Source organism: Kogia breviceps, chromosome 5 (genome assembly GCF_026419965.1).
Source record: "Kogia breviceps isolate mKogBre1 chromosome 5, mKogBre1 haplotype 1, whole genome shotgun sequence".
NCBI classification, from domain to species: domain Eukaryota; kingdom Metazoa; phylum Chordata; class Mammalia; order Artiodactyla; family Physeteridae; genus Kogia; species Kogia breviceps.
Genome location: NC_081314.1, coordinates 20,918,934 through 20,935,054, shown reverse-complemented (window position 1 = coordinate 20,935,054; position 16,121 = coordinate 20,918,934). Strand labels below are relative to the sequence as shown.

Here is a 16,121-nt window from a genome sequence, read left to right as displayed (position 1 = left end):
GAAACGTAAATGTAACTTAGAAAGTAATTAGAAATTTGAGATACGTTCAATGGGAAGAGTTTTAAGATTGGAGTTTATCTATTCAGTCACAGTAGTTGCACTGAATAAGACTAAATTATTCATTTTCTACATGTGAAATGTCCCCCCCTCCCCTTCACGCAAACACACGCACTGTTCAGTTACACTTTATCACTCTTGGATTCTGTAGAAAAAACAGAGAAGAAACTGATGATTTATTTATTTAGTTAGTTACTAATATAGTTGATTTACAATATAATATTAGTTTCAGGTGTACAACATAGTGTTTCACAATTTTTAAAGATTGTACTCCATTTAAAGTTATTACAAAATAATGGCTATATTTCCCTGTCCTGTACAATATATCCTTGTTGCTTATTTATTTTATACATAGTAGTTTGTGCCTCTTTATCCTCTATCCCTGTCTTGCCTCTTCCCCTTTCCTCACCCCACCGGTAACCACTGGTTTGTTCTCTATATCTGTGAGTCTGTTTTTGTTTTGTTATGTACATTTGTTTTATATTTTAGATCCCGTATATAAGTGATAACACAAGTATTTCTCTTTCTCTGACTTATTTCATTTAGTATAATAATTTCTAGGTCCATCCACATTGTTGCAGATGGCAGAATTTCATTCTTTTTTATGGCTGTGTGTGTAAGTACATATATATATGTGTGTATACGCACACATGCACACACCACATCTTTATCCATTCATCTGTTAATGGGCACTTAGGTGTGTTCCATATCTTGGCTAATGTAAATAATGCTGCTATGAACAATGGGGTGCATGTGTCTTTTTAAATTACTGTTTTTGTTTTCTGTGACTGTATACACAGCAGTGGAATTGCTGGGTTATATGGTAGTTCTATTTTTAGTTTTTTGAGGAACCTCCATACTGTTCTCCATAGTGACTGCACCAATTTACAGTCCCACCAACAGTGTGCTAGGGTTCCCTAATCTCCACATCCTTGCCAACATTTGTTATTTGTAGACTTTTTAATGATAGCCATTTGTAGACTTGTTGATGATAGCCATTCTGACATGTGTTAGGTGATATCTCATTGTAGTTTTGATTTGCATTTCTCTGATGATTAGCAGTGCTGAGCATCTTTTCATGTGCCTGTTGGTCATCTGTATATCTTCTTTGGAAAAATGTCTATTCAGGTCTTCTGCCCATTTTTTGATTGGGTTGTTTGGTTTTTTGATATTGAGTTGTATGAGCTGTTTACATATTTTGGATATCAACCCCTTATCAGTCATATCATTTGCAAGTATTTTCTCCCTTTTGGTAAGTTGTCTTTTCATTTTGTCAGTGGTTTCTTTTGCTGTACAAAAGCTTTTAAGTTTAATTAGGTCCCATTTGTTTATTTTTGCTTTTATTTCTTTTGCCTTAGGAGACATATCCAAAAATTTATTGCTATATTTATGTCAAAGAGTGCTTAGCCTATGTTGTCTTTTAAGAGTTTTATGGTTTCAAATCTTGCATTTAGGACTTTAATCCATTTTGAGTTTATTTTTATATATGGTGTGAGGAAATAGTCTAATCTTATTCTTTTACAGGTAACTGTCCAGTTTTCCCAGCACCACTTATTGAAGAGATTGTCTTTTCTCCATTGTATATTCTTGCCTCCTTTGTCATAGAGTAATTGACCACAAGTGCATGGGTTTATTTCTTTGCTCTCTATTCTGTTCCATTGATCTGTGTGTCTGTTTTTGTGGCAGTACCATGCTGTTCTGATTACTGTAGCTTTGTAGCATAGTCTGAGGTCAGGGAGCATGATACGTCCACCTTTGTTCTTTTTTATCAAGATTGCTTTGGCAATTTGACATCCTTTTTGGTTCCATATAAATTTTAGGATTATTTTTGTACTTTTATGGAAAATATGAGCTGTACAGGCTTTTCTTTACATCAGAAAAAGACCTGTAAGGAAGCCCAAATTGGAGACTGTTAAACCATGTTCCCAAGACCTGGTGGCCTAGTGTCCACTCTCTGCTGCCCACCCCCATTTATATTCATTCACTGTTGTTTTGATAGGGATTGCGTTAAATTTGTAGATTGCTTTTGATAGTCTGGACATTTTAACACTATTAAATTCTTCCAGTCCAGGAACACGGTATATATTTCCATTTTTTTCAATCATTTTCAAACTCCTTCATCAATATTTTATAGTTTTCAGAGTTTAGGTCTTTCACTTCCTTGGTTAAGTTTATTACTAGAATAAAAATTCTTTTCGATGCAATTTTAAACTGGATTGTCTTTTAAATTTTCTCTTTCTCATATTTCATTATTAGTGTAAAGAAATGCAACAGATTTTTGTATATTAATCTTGTATCCTGCTACCTTGCTGAATTTATTCTAATAATTGTTGTACGGAGACTTTAGGGTTTTCTATATACAGTATCATATCATCTGCAAACAGTGACAGTTTTACTTCTTCCCTTCCAACTTGGATGACTTTTACTTCTTTTTCTTTTATGATTGCTGTGGCAAGGACTTCCAATACTATGTTAAATAGAAGTTGAGACAGTGGGCATCCTTGTCTTGTTCCTGATTTTAGACGAAAAGCTTTCAGCTTTTCACCATTGAGTGTGATGTTAGCTGTGGGTTTGTCAAAAATGGCCTTTATTGTTTTGAGATGTGTTTCCTCTTTACCAACTTTGATGAAAGTTTCCATCATGAATGCATGTTGAATTCTGTTAAATGCTATTTCTGCATCTACTGAGATGATCATGTGACTTTTATCCTTCCTTTTATTAATGTTGTATATCACAATGTTTGTTCTGTGAATGCTGAACCATCCCAGAATAAGTCCCACTTGATCATGCTGTATGATCCTTTTTATGTATTGTTGAATTGGATTTGCTAAAATTTTACATTTATATTTATCAGGAAATATTATCTTGTAATTCTTTTTTTTTTGTAATGTCTTTGGTTTTGGTATCAGGGCAATGGTGGCCTTGTAGAATGAATTTGGGATTGTTCCATCCTCTTCAATTTTTTTTTTTTTTTTTTTTTTGTGGTATGCGGGCCTCTCACTGCTGTGGCCTCTCCCGTTGCGGAGCACAGGCTCCGGACATGCAGCCTCAGCGGCCATGGCTCACGGGCCCAGCTGCTCTGTGGCATGTGGGATCTTCCCAGACTGGGGCACGAACCCCTGTCCCCCTGCATCAGCAGGCGAACTCTCAACCACTGCGTCACCAGGGAAGCCCTATCCTCTTCAATTTTTTTGGAATAGTTTGAGAAGGATAAGTGTTAGTTCTTATAGTTTGGTAGAATTCCCCTGTGAAGCTGTCTGGTCCTGGACTTTCGTTTGCTGGGAGTTTTTTTGATGACAAATTCAGTTTCATTACTAGTGTTTGGCCTGTTCAGATTGTCTGTTTCTTCCTGATTAAAAAACTGATCATTTTCAAAGACCCAAAAAGGTATTCATTTATCAAAAAATAGATATTAAAATCTTTTATGTATAGCTCTCTGCTCAAAACTGAGGGGAATAGCATGCATGGTTCTTCCCTTTCAGAATTCTTCAGTTAAATAGGGAAGAGAAGACAAACTTGAAAAACAGTATGAAAATATTATAGTTATATAATGGTCAAAGACAGTAAGCAGTACCAGTGGTATGTAATTAGATCCTAGAAGATCTTATTAGATCCATTAGATCTTATGGCACAGAAAGAGCTGTAACATAAGAAGGGAAAGAGATCCTTGCTAGCTTCATTTTACCAAATCATTTATTTTTCCCAATATTTGTTTCCTGTTTGTAAAGAATGGGCCTGTAAGCCTGGTCAGTTGAGACAAAATATGTACTGTATACCGCATTTATCTGGGACTTGTCCAAAGAGTGGTCTCTCCAAAAGTGTAGTCATACAAATCCTCCCAATGATTCTTTGGGGATTGTTGGAGATGCACTTAAAGGAACAGCAGATCAGAAGGGCTAATAGTCCCTCTCAGATGAGAGGGCCCCAACAAGGTATCCTTGTAAAATAAATGGCAGATGGGCAGGCTTGAAAGTAGAAAAGAATACTTGTTCACAGTTGGCATCTTGTTCATCTGCTAGGATGGCAGTGTTGGGTGTACCTTGTCTTCAAGGAGGGGCCTCACCAGAGGCATAGAGAGGCCTCTGAGTGCAGCTGAGGTGCTTCTCTACAAGACCAGAAGCTTTACCCTAGTGCACAGGGTGTAGACCTGAGTTTAACACAGGTATTTTCTTGCTGCATGCTAAGGCATGAATAACCAGGAGGAGTGGACTCTCTTCACATACTCTACCTGTTATCATTTTGTCTAAGGGAATTGGTTGATAAGATACAGCTCTGTGTGCTCTAGTGAGCTGTACAGGCTTTTCTTTACATCAAAAAAGGACCTGTAAGGAAGCCCAAATTGGAGACTGTTAAACCATGTTCCCAAGACCTGGTGGCCTAGTGTCCACTCTCTGCTGCCCACCCCCATTCATATTCACTCACTGTTGTATATTGAGTAAGCAGGAATAAGCATGTGAAGGCAAAAGGATGGTGAATTTCAGAAACTTTGGTTTGTCATTAATTTCCAGGAGCTCCTAAAGAACTGATTAATGGGAATTGTGATACTGAAACTAAGCAAGTCATTTGCATTTTCGCCCTACCTTCTCTAGGCAAATGCCTCCAAGGGCATTTACAGGTCACCTTTGGTACTTGACAGTGATTTTAGGGAAGGAAAGGAAGGCTTTTTTTTTTTTTTTTTTTGGTACGCGGGACTCTCACCGTTGTGGCCTCTTCTGTTGTGGAGCACAGACTCCGACGCACATGCTCAGCGGCCATGGCTCACGGGCCCAGCCTCTCCGCAGCATGTGGGAACTTCCCGGACCGGGGCACGAACCCGCGTCCCCCGCATCGGCAGGCGGACTCTCAACCACTGCGCCACCAGGGAAGCCCCGGGAAGGAAGGCTTTATCTAATGCTTGCTTCTTCCTCAAGGCCCAAAGCAAACACTTTCTGCCCTGAGATCCTTCCCTGAGCTCTTTAGTCAAAATCAGTGGTCTTGTATATCTTCCTATAGCTTTTTGTTTATATCTCTTATGACCACATACTTGGTTATTCACATATGTGTCTGTTTCCTTCATTGAATTTTAAGATCCTTAAGGACAGATTCCATATATTTATTTTTTACACTCAGAAGCTAGAAATAGTAGGCACTCAGTGCTGTGTGCAGATTGAAAGAAGTTTATATAGAGGATAGCCAGTGCAGTTCAGTATTGTCATTGAGAAATACTGTCAGCTCAGTGTATAATGTTTAGGTATTTTCTCAGATTTTGTAAAAATACTAGGTTCTAATGCTTATGGGAATGTAAGTTTTATAACTAGGCGGACTTTAAATTGGGTTTCATCATATATGAAACAGAACTTAACATTTTCCTCTTCAGCTCCTTAAAGCTTCTCCTCTGGGCTCCTCTATCTGTGAGGGAGAGTGGTCTGATGAAAGGAGCATGGACGCTAAAGCTGACCAGATTGGTGACTTGGGTAAGCTGCTGTCCTCTCCTGCACCTATTTTCTCAGCTGTAAAATGGGGGAAATTACAGTTCCCTTGCACAGTTCTAAGACACATGTTTGGCACCTGTGGTTAGGCTTTGTCACTTATGCCTTCATCCATGCCCTCATCATTTCTCATCTGGATATTTAACTGGAAGATGATTGTGCTGTTCTTTCAAGCCATTCTGTACCCTATTGTTTGTGGAGCATAGCTCTGTCACCACTTTCCTGTAGTACAGTACTTCTTTATCACCTCCAGAATAAAAGTCAAATTTCTTAGCATAGTACTGGAGGCTCTGACTCCCGTTTCATGCTTCAGCATTGTATCCTTCTGCTTTCATGTTGATTGATTTCCCTAGGAAGCAAACACCAACATGGAATTACAAATGCAAGAAGGTGGTAATGGGGAGAGGGAGCAGGAACAGGAAGGGAAAGCTTTCGAGGCGATGTTGGTCTGACACCTGTGAAAAAGAAAGCAGGGAGGAAGGACAGCTCGTAGGAAGAGCCTCAGACTTTGGTGCAGCTCTGAGAAAGTCTTGTTTGGCCCAAGAATAAGCTTTGGGTCAAAAATCACCTACAGGGGGTCCCTGCCAGTGAGGAATGGCAAGCCTTGCTCAGTCATTGGCTGGAACTGTGTGTGGAGAGTGTAGCCTCAGGTTGAAAGTTGAGGCAGATCCTAAAGACACCCATAGCTGGGAGCCGTTGGTTCACTGTGCTCCTTGCGGCAGATTCTCCCTTGAAAATAAATCTAAGCAGCAGACCTCGTGACTGCTGCAGTCTACTTTGTATACTTGCCTCTGCCATGCCACGTTCCTTCAACCACCATTCAACATATAAGAGTGCCCACTTTGTGCCGGTAACCAAGCTTGCTGAGCAAAGCCAGCCTTCTCTGGAGGCTATAATGGGGGAAATAAGTGCAAGTCAGATGTTCACAGTGGCAGGGGCATGACTGCTGACCATACTGAGTGCTCTGGAGGAAAGGAAGCAAGAAGCATGGGAGCAGGTGACAAAGGAACCTGAATTCCTTGAACTTGTCTCGGCCTCTTGCCTTCTGTCTTTGCACTTGTCTTTCTGCCATAACATCCTTCCCCTGCTTCTTTGCTTGGCCAACATCCTTCAGTAATATCAATGAACATGTGTATAAGGTGAACAAATGTCCCATTTGCTTGGATAATTCTAGTCGATTCCTTCTGTTCCAGTGTAGTATTAGCATCACCATCTCTCATGCTCAAAATATCTCAGTTTGGGCAATATATTATGTGGTCATTTATTTGCCAAGAACTTGCACTGTTCTAGACATTATACGAAATATTCATTTAATGCTCAGTATGCCTTTAAAACAGTAACTTTAAAAAAAACAATTTTTCTTTGTGAAACTGAGACACAGTTTAAATAAATCTATCAAAATCACAGAGCCAGTGATGCTGGGATTTGTACCCAGGAAGCCTGGCCCTGAGTCTGTGCTCTGAACCAACTGGCTATTTTGCCTCCCTCAAGGCTTTACTTGGGAAGCCCTCCTCTGATGCTCTGTTGTACCCCTCAGCCTGGCTTAGCCGTTTGTGTACGAGCCTCTGTTGTAGCACATTGTGAGGGCCCTGGAGACTGCCTCTCACTTCTCACCCCCCTCACCCCCAGCCCTCACACACACTGAGCGCTCAGGAAGTCTGTTGAATGACTGGATGGAGACAGACGAGAGTCGTTGGTGTGTGCCTTGTGGACTGTTAACTGAAACAGGCTCTTGGGTGAGTTACATTGCTCCTTTTTAGATGTTTTTCCCTTTATCCCAACCTTCAGACATTATTTACCGTTCCCTCCTGGCTGAATGCTGTCCCCAGACCTACCCAGTTAAGACACTGGGGACTAAAAAGGGACCTGTTTGAAAGAAGTGTGTTCCATAGTTCTTTGTTTTCTTTGTTTTGTTTAATTCTTGTGGTGTCACATTCATTGGGAAATTTATATTTCTTTTCATGTCCCTGAAGTAATGCTTTATTTTTAGATAGTTCTAACCCAGAGGGCATTCCAAAGACAATGATATTTCTGGGTTTGTTATAAAGGAATATATAATTTTAAAAAAACATTTTGCAGTTTGCCAAGAGACTTTCAAAGGGATGAGACATTAAATAATTGGGAGATGAAGGTGTTGACTCTATTGCTTTTCCTTCTCACCTTCCTCAGGAACTAGTCCTGAGGTAATGTAGAAAGGGGACATACAGAAATTCTAAAAACTTCACACTCCCTTTGTGTGCATAGCTAAGGCCTTCCTAGATAAATAAAATTTCTTAAGATGTTGAAGGTAAAGCTCTGAAGCCCTTGACATGGTTACAGGAAGCAGAGAAAAGGCATCCAAGAGATTACTCTTTGTAAGGAGGAAGACCCCTCCCCCATATCCTCTGCTGTAGCTCCTCTCCGAATTACCCAGATAATAGTAGTTGATGCATATTCCCTGAGTTTTTCAAATGCTAAAAACCACCATCAAATAAAAAAAATTAACTACTTGATGATCATAAGCACGTAGCCCCCAGACCTTCTCTCCTAAGGATCGATCACCATCAGCCAATCAGAGAATTGTGCAGGAGCTGATCGCATACCCTGGGGATCCCCCTGCCACCCTCACCTTGCCTTTAAAAATGCTTTGCTGAAACCCATGGAGAGTTCGGGGTTTGGGGGGCATGAGCTACCTGGTCTCCTTTCCTGGGCCTATAATAAACCTTTGTCTGCTCCAGACTCCAACATTTCGGTTTGTTTGGCCTCACTGTGTTGGCACAGGAACTCAGTTTGGTAACATCTTCAGCCAGGAAGTTTTCTGTCATCTGTGCTATGCATACCTCAGTATCATGGAGGAGGAGATTTATTTCCAACCGTTAGGTTTTAAAAAATTTCATAGAGTAAAAAAATTGTTAGGGATTTTCAACTGATAAAAACCAGAGAGAACAGTATCATGAACCGCATGCACCCAACTTTAGCATTTATCTGCCTTCTGTCAATCTTATAACCAGACTTGCCTGCTTGTTGTGAATGCTGTGCTCTCTAGTGAGTCAGTTTTCTCCCAGTGCTTAGTTTCCCTTTGGTTAGGCTCCTTTTACTCTCACTAAAAAAGTCAATCCGTTAGACCTATTCCAGCCACTCCTCTCTTCTCGTCTTACTCTAGAGAAAAAAATGATCTTACATCATGGTATGGAGCAGGATGCTGTGAAGTTAACTCATCCTGAAATGGTGTAGACTTCCAGGAACTATTGAAAGACACAATGTTATAGGAGAACAAGGGATGCATACAAGGGCAAATCCTGCTGGGATGATGAAAGCATCAGAACTGGTCTTTGAAAGATTATTAGCTTTTGGAGAAGATTTTGGATGGATAGCAAAAAAAAAATAATACTTGCAATTTTTTATTACCATAATGACAACAATAGCTACCAAGTTTGGCATGCTTACATGCCATGCATGTGTATCAGGTACTCTTCCACGCACTTTACATATATTATCTCATTAATTCTCACAGCAACAAAATGAGGTGCAAGAACTGTTAACATTTCCATTTTACAGATGAGGAACCTGAGGCACAGGGGAGCTAACTCATCCCCGGATGTACGTGGCACAGAGAGTGGGAAGTTCAGATATCCATGGGCTCACAGAGTGGGAGTGAAGGTCATGCAGACTGACTCCTTTGTTAAGGAAGCCATGACTCGAGGTGTAGGGAGCTTCTCCAGGACACATACTGGGTGGAAGGGCTGAGACTCTTATCCAGGAACCAGACTTGGGCCAGGTGTGTTTCACTTGTACCACACGGCTGTCTGCACTGCCAGAAGCTCCTCAAGAGGTCTCATGATACCAGTCTCTACCTTTCAGCTTTTGTTAGGATTGACTCTTCTCTCACTGTCTCTTCCTTCCAGGAATATTTCTTGCTTTATATAGTTTGTTTTATCTTAACTGTGCAAATTATTAAACTTTGCAAACATTTAGAGAATACAACCTATTCAAGGCATAGTACCACAAAGTAAGTGTGAAGTTGGGGGAAGAGTCTCCTGCCTCCTTATATGAAACTCTAAATATAAAAAGTTGTTTCTGTTCCTTTTTTCCATTTCCTCGACCTCATAGTCTCAAAGGTGTCTGAAGGATAATTTTTTCTTTCTCTGCCATGAAAGGCATTGCCCACTGTGGTGCTTATTCACTTTATTTTCCTTTTAGAATGGAAAAGGACTATACAAAGCAAAAATCCAATGTGAAAGGAACACAAAAGCACAGCACTGATTCTCAAATCAGAGGCTGCAACAAGAGATGGGAAATATAATTGAGTTATAAGGGTTTCCCTTTTCCTTTTTATTTTAATGCTTGTATCCTCATGGGTTTTTAATCTATTCAGTATATTACAATAATAGTCCTTTCTTCCTCTAAATTTGGCTACTGGAAGTCTCTTTAATCTGGTTTCTGTGTTGTTTTGATAAAACCCTATTAATCTTTGAGTTGTTACTTGCTTTCTGTGACAATAAGATGTCCCAATAAGATGTCATGTTGTATGTTCTTGGTAGATTTTTTTCTTTTTTGTAATTATTTTAATTTTATCTTTTGTGGAAGAATAGAAGGAACAGTTTAGATAATATGGATTTTTAGAACTCCTTGAAAAAGTTTGAAAGCCATCAGTAAGATCAGTGTGCCATTTGTGATTTAAAAAAAAAAAGTGTTTCAGTCTTCAAGAGCAATATTGTTACAGTGGAGCTTTATTTTGGAAATGGAATTTATAAGTTTTCTTTTTCTTTTTTTTTTTTTTTTGTGGTACGTGGGCCTCTCACCATTGTGGCCTCTCCCGTAGTGGAGCACAGGCTCCGGACGCGCAGGCTCAGCGGCCATGGCTCACGGGCCCAGCCGCTCCGCGGCACGTGGGGTCCTCCCGGACCTGGGCACGAACCCGTGTCCCCTGCATTGGCAGGCGGATTCTCAACCACTGCGCCACCAGGGAAGCCCTATAAGTTTTCTAAATCAAGTGTTTCTGTTTTTTGCTAATTTTATCTTTTCTCTTTTTCAATTCTTCCACTTATTTCTCTCTTTGCTGAGCCACATTTTTAAACAAGAGAAAAGAAGAGAAAGAATATACTGATAATTGCTTACTAAGGAAATTTCACATGAAAAGAAATAGAAAGAATTCTCAGATACTGATCCTGCCCAGAGAATGGTGAAAAGGATGACATACCCAAATATTTGCTGTCCACAGTGACCATCTCTGCTCCCTCCTTATTGAGTCTGTTCCTCGGCTCTGAGCCCCACTGGCCTGTCCAGGGTTGGCTAGAGGTAAAAGCAGCTTATTCATTTCAGAGCCAGATATGCCTAGAGTCACATTTTAGCTCTCTTATTACTTAATTTCTGGAGCATTCAAGGTTCCCCCCCACCACCACCACCAAATCTGAAAAGTGAAGCAAAACCACCCTTGTAAGTTGGAGGTGAGGATTAAATGACAAATTCTACACAATAGAAGTGCAAGACCTGCAGCATAGCAAGGGTCCAGTAGTTGTTGAATTCCATCTACCTTATATTTACACATTTGGGATTTTGTCTGCCTCATTTCTCTGAAGTTTTTTATTGTTGAATATAAGACAACTACAACTGCATAAAATAGTTACAGTTTGATGAACCATCATAAGATGAGCATTCTTTGAAACATCGTCCATGTGAAACAGGTCTCGTCTTCCTTCTTTGGACAAGGTACGCACTGGAGGACAGGACATGGTCTTGGTTCCACAGAACGGATGATTCTGTAGCACCTTGTACTGCCAGAGGTCAGACATGGTAATGAGAGAGGACATTTCATGTAGCTAAATTAAGTTGGCCCAAATCCAGCAAAGACCCTTGTTAGCAGAAGGGAGAGCTCTTTGTCCAGGACACTGTGGTTGGGCATTTCTGTGGGTTAGCTGCACGATTCTACACCCCACTTCAGTGGCTGTGGAGAGAGTGGCCTGCTTTGTAGTTTTAAAATTACAAAATGAGTATGAAAAATGCAGATGTGTAGAAATCCTTGTATTCATCCCAGGAATCTTAAGCTTCCACTTGGAAAAGGAAGTTCAGAATGTTGGGAATCCCTGAGGAGGAAGACTCAACGTTAAGATTTTGGCTGTTCTTGAACTTCAGTCAGTGGTGGCCACCAGTGGTTGGCTACAATCCTAATAAAGACATACTTGACTCACCTGGTCTCCCTCTTCTCTGGGCTTCTCCCTTGTTATGCTCTCTGGCTTTGACTCTGCTTTGTATCTCCTTGACCTGCTCTCCACTCTTCAGGATGCTGGGCTGGATAGAAAGTCTTGTTGAGTTCTGAACACTGCCTCTAGGAGTTCCCTTGTAACTTGCCATCCCACACTGACTCATCTTTCTAATTCTGCCCAGTTTGAATCTGGTAACCCTGCGGTGTAAATCTTCTGGAAACTGTGTCCCAGGCTCCACATCTTATAACCACAAGAGGTGGCCACTTGCCAGCTTGCTCTGTTGCCCAACCCTCATCTGAGAGATCAGACACTGGCTTCTACTGGTGGCTAGGGGTTAACCAAGGGAATGTCTTTTTTTTCTTTTTGTTCATGTTTGCTTTTTGCTTTTTGTTTTATGCTGGCCCTTAAAAAATGTCATGAAGCTTTGGCATTATGACAGGTAACTCTTGGCATTGCTTTTTGGAACCAGGTGAGGGAAACTCACTTCTGTCATTAAGACTGATTGTGCCAAGCTCACACTGTCCATTCCAGAGCACCCTTCTTACACTCTCTGGCATTGCTGATTAACTTGCTTTTGACCTTGTCTCTTTAACAAGACTACAGATATCTTGAGAGCAAGGACCATGTCCATCTTTCTTCCTTGATACCTGAGCACTTGGGGTTGTCATCCATCTACCATGTGTGGCTGCAGCTAGAGAAGAGCCTTTTGTTTTGCCTGGTCATCGTGTAGAAAGTCAGGTCATTGCCTATTATATCATTAGAGTCAAGGTCGAACTAGCTAGTGTCTTTGAGAAATAATGCCTTCGTTAGAAAGGGAGCCCACTCCCATTAGAGAGCTTTCAGAGAGCTACAGAAAAATATCATAATATTGGTATTGTACCTGTTTGGTGAAGAGAAACAGATTGTTACTAGAGTGTTGAAATTAACTTTAGGGTTTTCTTTCTCAGTCAGGTCCCAAATATTTTAGGTAGGCATTTGGGGCAGTACAAGGATAGCCGTGGTCATTGCTCTCAAGGTGTCTGTAGTCTTGTTGGAGAGACAAGGCCCAGAGTAAGCTAACCAGCAATGCAAGGGCATCTGAGAAGGGAGCTCTGGGATAGACAGCATGTACTGAGAGCTTGACAGCGTGCAGTAAAGGTCTCACAGAGGTGGTAAAATATGAAGATCTTAAATTGGACGTTCACAAATGGGACGATTCCGAAGAGCAGAGAGGAAGGCTGTGGAGGGGGAGACCCAGTTGTGAGCAAACTAATGTGCAGGATGTATCTGAAGGAACTGAGTATGTAAATTAGGCTGGAGTAGAAAGAGGGTAAGGCAAAGACGTAATGGTACGTAAATTGAGAAGGGTTCACCGTATATCATAGGGAGCAATAAATGCCAGCTTAAGGGTTTGGAACACTTGAGAAAAGTGTTCTAGTGAAGGTGATGTTCTCAGATTAGCCGTGGAAGAGCCAGCAGGGTAATAGGGATGGGGCAATGCTAAGAATAGGGCAAATGTGGGGATAGATTGCTGCTGGGGCTGCTTTTTTTGGTAGCAAAGCTTAGGCCACTGTGTTCTCCTCCTAAACTAATTCCAAACCATTTTTATAGATCTGTGCTAGCAGTTCATCACACAAAGAGTTTTTGCATGGTTTATGGTGCTAGGCAGTACATTAACACTGTATTTGAGGGCTTCCCTGGTGGCGCAGTGGTTGAGAGTCTGCCTGCCGATCCTGGGGACACGGGTTCGTGCCCCGGTCCGGGAGGATCCCACATGCCGCGGAGCGGCTGCGCCCGTGAGCCATGGCCGCTGAGCCTGCGCGTCCGGAGCCTGTGCTCTGCAATGGGAGAGGCCACAGCAGTGAGAGGCCCGCGTACTGCAAAAAATAATAATAAAATAAAATACATCTTTAAAAAAAAAACAAAAAACACTGTATTTGAGTGTTTGGCTTGGAATAAATATTGACATTGATAACTCTTTTTAAGGACATTCCTGATTGACAATAGACATTTCAATAGCTGCTTACTAGATTGAACCCAGAGTCATATAGCTGTGGCATTAGGACAGTCCTTGACATTGCTGTTTTGGACCAATGAGGAAAGCTTACCGTGTCATTAATATTGGTCGTGCCATGGCCACAAATGCCAAGAGCAACCATCCTAAGTGTGCAGCCCTGGTCATCGTGCACATTGATGCATGGGAGATCAGAATGATGTCAGTTGTCTGGTCAGTTTGCCAGTTTATGTTTTGTGCCTTTTCTATAATTTTAACATATTATATTTTGAATTTTTAAATTTAAAATAGATTTTAGTTCTTTTAAATAAAACTCATATGAATCCTATTTTGGGCCTGTAATTAATTCATTTTTTATAGCTTTATTTGGTCCACTTTAATCTGAATGTGCCTCAGAACCTTTTATGGTGCCCTATGGTGAGATAAGTTTGGTGACACCAATATAAGTTGTCACTTCGTATGGATAGTGACTGAGTAAACAGTGAACTTGACAAGGAAAGAGAAGAGAGAAGAGGTTCAGGAGCCGCAGAGTCTGGCTTAATGAATATCTACCTTCCTTAATCTCAGATTTGTACTAAACCCCATGGTTCAGAGGTGCAAGCTAGCTCTCATTTCCTGACTCTTGGGGGAAAAAAGCTAATGGTCTGGTTAGAAATCTTGTTTATTCATAAGCTGACCTGCTGAAGGTAATCTGAGTATCTTGAAGAGATGGAAGACAGGTCTGTTGTCTGGCTGCTTACCAGCATTTGGTGAACATTCCAAGTTCAATCAAATGTCAGTTTAGCATGTGTTCAATATGTAGATTAATTCTGAACCAAAATACACAAAAATGAAAGGCTCAACTAATGGAATTTAAAGGCAAGTTCATACTCTGCCAGCTTTGTAGGCTGAGCATAAGCAGCAGATTAAAATGAGACCAGTGAAGGTGAAGAACATGGTAGGGGTGGAAGAAGGTGACCAGTGGGTCTTACTTTATGTTCTTATGTTACTGAAATCCTGGAGAGCTTGTGGCCTAATTAGAAAATGAAACATTCATTACCTGAGAGGGAGATATTGCTTTTAGAACAAATAGATCCCTAAAATCCTTCATATAAAGCATCAAGAGCCAGGCAAAAGGTTGTCAGTGAGCATTTCTGAACTCTCTGGCATCTTAAGGCAGTGCTGTGATTCTCGTTGCTTGACAAATATAACAATTCTTCAGGAGAGTCTTTTCTCCCAACTTAATTTTAAAAGGAAATTTCACTTAGCTGCTGCTTTGTTAGGGTCCAGTCTGTAAGGGTTTTGATGTCCATGAATCATTGGCTCCTTCGCATGTCAGCTCTGGGTAGGATGACTTTGGGACAAAGCTGTCAATATGCATCAATAAGTCATTTCCCACTATTATAAGGATATTATATACTCATATATTGCCAAATAAATCTTGATAAGTCAATGCCCTACCACTCTTGTACTGATTCTGTAAGAAATTCCAAAGTTTCATTGTAAGAGTGAGGTGAAGCAATCATCCATGCAGTCAGCATCCAGAGAAATCCATTGGTTAACAATTTGGAGTTTTTCTTTCCAGTATAATTTACATGCGTATAGGTATGTACTTTTTATTTTATAATATTGGGATCATACTGTATAAAAGAATATGTGCCCTACATTTTCACATATCATGTAACTTACCATGTCATTAAGTGTTCTTTGAGAACATGAGCTTTTTATTTTTTTTGCGGTACGCGGGCCTCTCACTGTCGTGGCCTCTCCCATTTTGGAGCACAGGCTCCGGACGCACAGGCTCAGCGGCCATGGCTCACGGGCCCAGCTGCTCCGCGGCATGTGGGATCTTCTCGGACCGGGGCATGAACCCGTGTCCCCTGCATCGGCAGGCGGACTCTCAACCACTGCGCCACCAGGGAAGCCCGAGAACATGAGCTTTTAAGGACTGAATAGTTTACTGTGGATGTCCCAGAATTTACTTGCTAATGTTCTCCTTTTTTTTTTTTTTTTTGTGGTACGCGGGCCTCTCACTGTTGTGGCCTCTCCCATTGCGGGGCACAGGCTCCGGACGCACAGGCTCAGCGGCCATGGCTCACGGGCCCAGCCGCTCCGCGGCATGTGGGATCTTCCCGGACCGGGGCACGAACCCGTGACCCCTGCATCAGCAGGCGGATTCTCAACCACTGCGCCACCAGGGAAGCCCTGTTCTCCTTTTGTTAAATGATCATTATCTGCTGTTTTATACTTGTGTAAAACAACGATGGTTATCCTTGCACATTCGACCAGTGTTTGTGAATTTTTTAGGATAAATTAATGTAAATAAAGTTATTGGTTAAATACATACATTTTCAATAAACATTACCACAATGCTTCCAAAAAAGCTGACTCTAGTTTATATTTCGTCTAGGACTATGAGAGATTGTTTGTTTCAATGTGCTC

The 16,121-nt window shown here is 41.1% G+C and overlaps 1 protein-coding gene across 5 annotated transcripts in view; it reads left to right on the top strand.

The window, feature by feature from the left end:
- The window catches only part of TMEM108 (transmembrane protein 108), a 371,967-nt gene that overhangs the window by 57,283 nt on the left and 298,563 nt on the right, over nucleotides 1-16,121 (top strand). Inside the window, exon 1 of one of the 5 annotated variants that reach the window (XM_067033781.1) lies at nucleotides 5,492-5,510. The exons of the other annotated variants lie outside the window; for them this stretch is intronic. The gene's annotated coding sequence lies outside the window, so the exon portion shown is untranslated. Of the gene's footprint in view, nucleotides 1-5,491; nucleotides 5,511-16,121 lie in introns of those variants that run through there. 5 annotated transcript variants of the gene reach the window in all.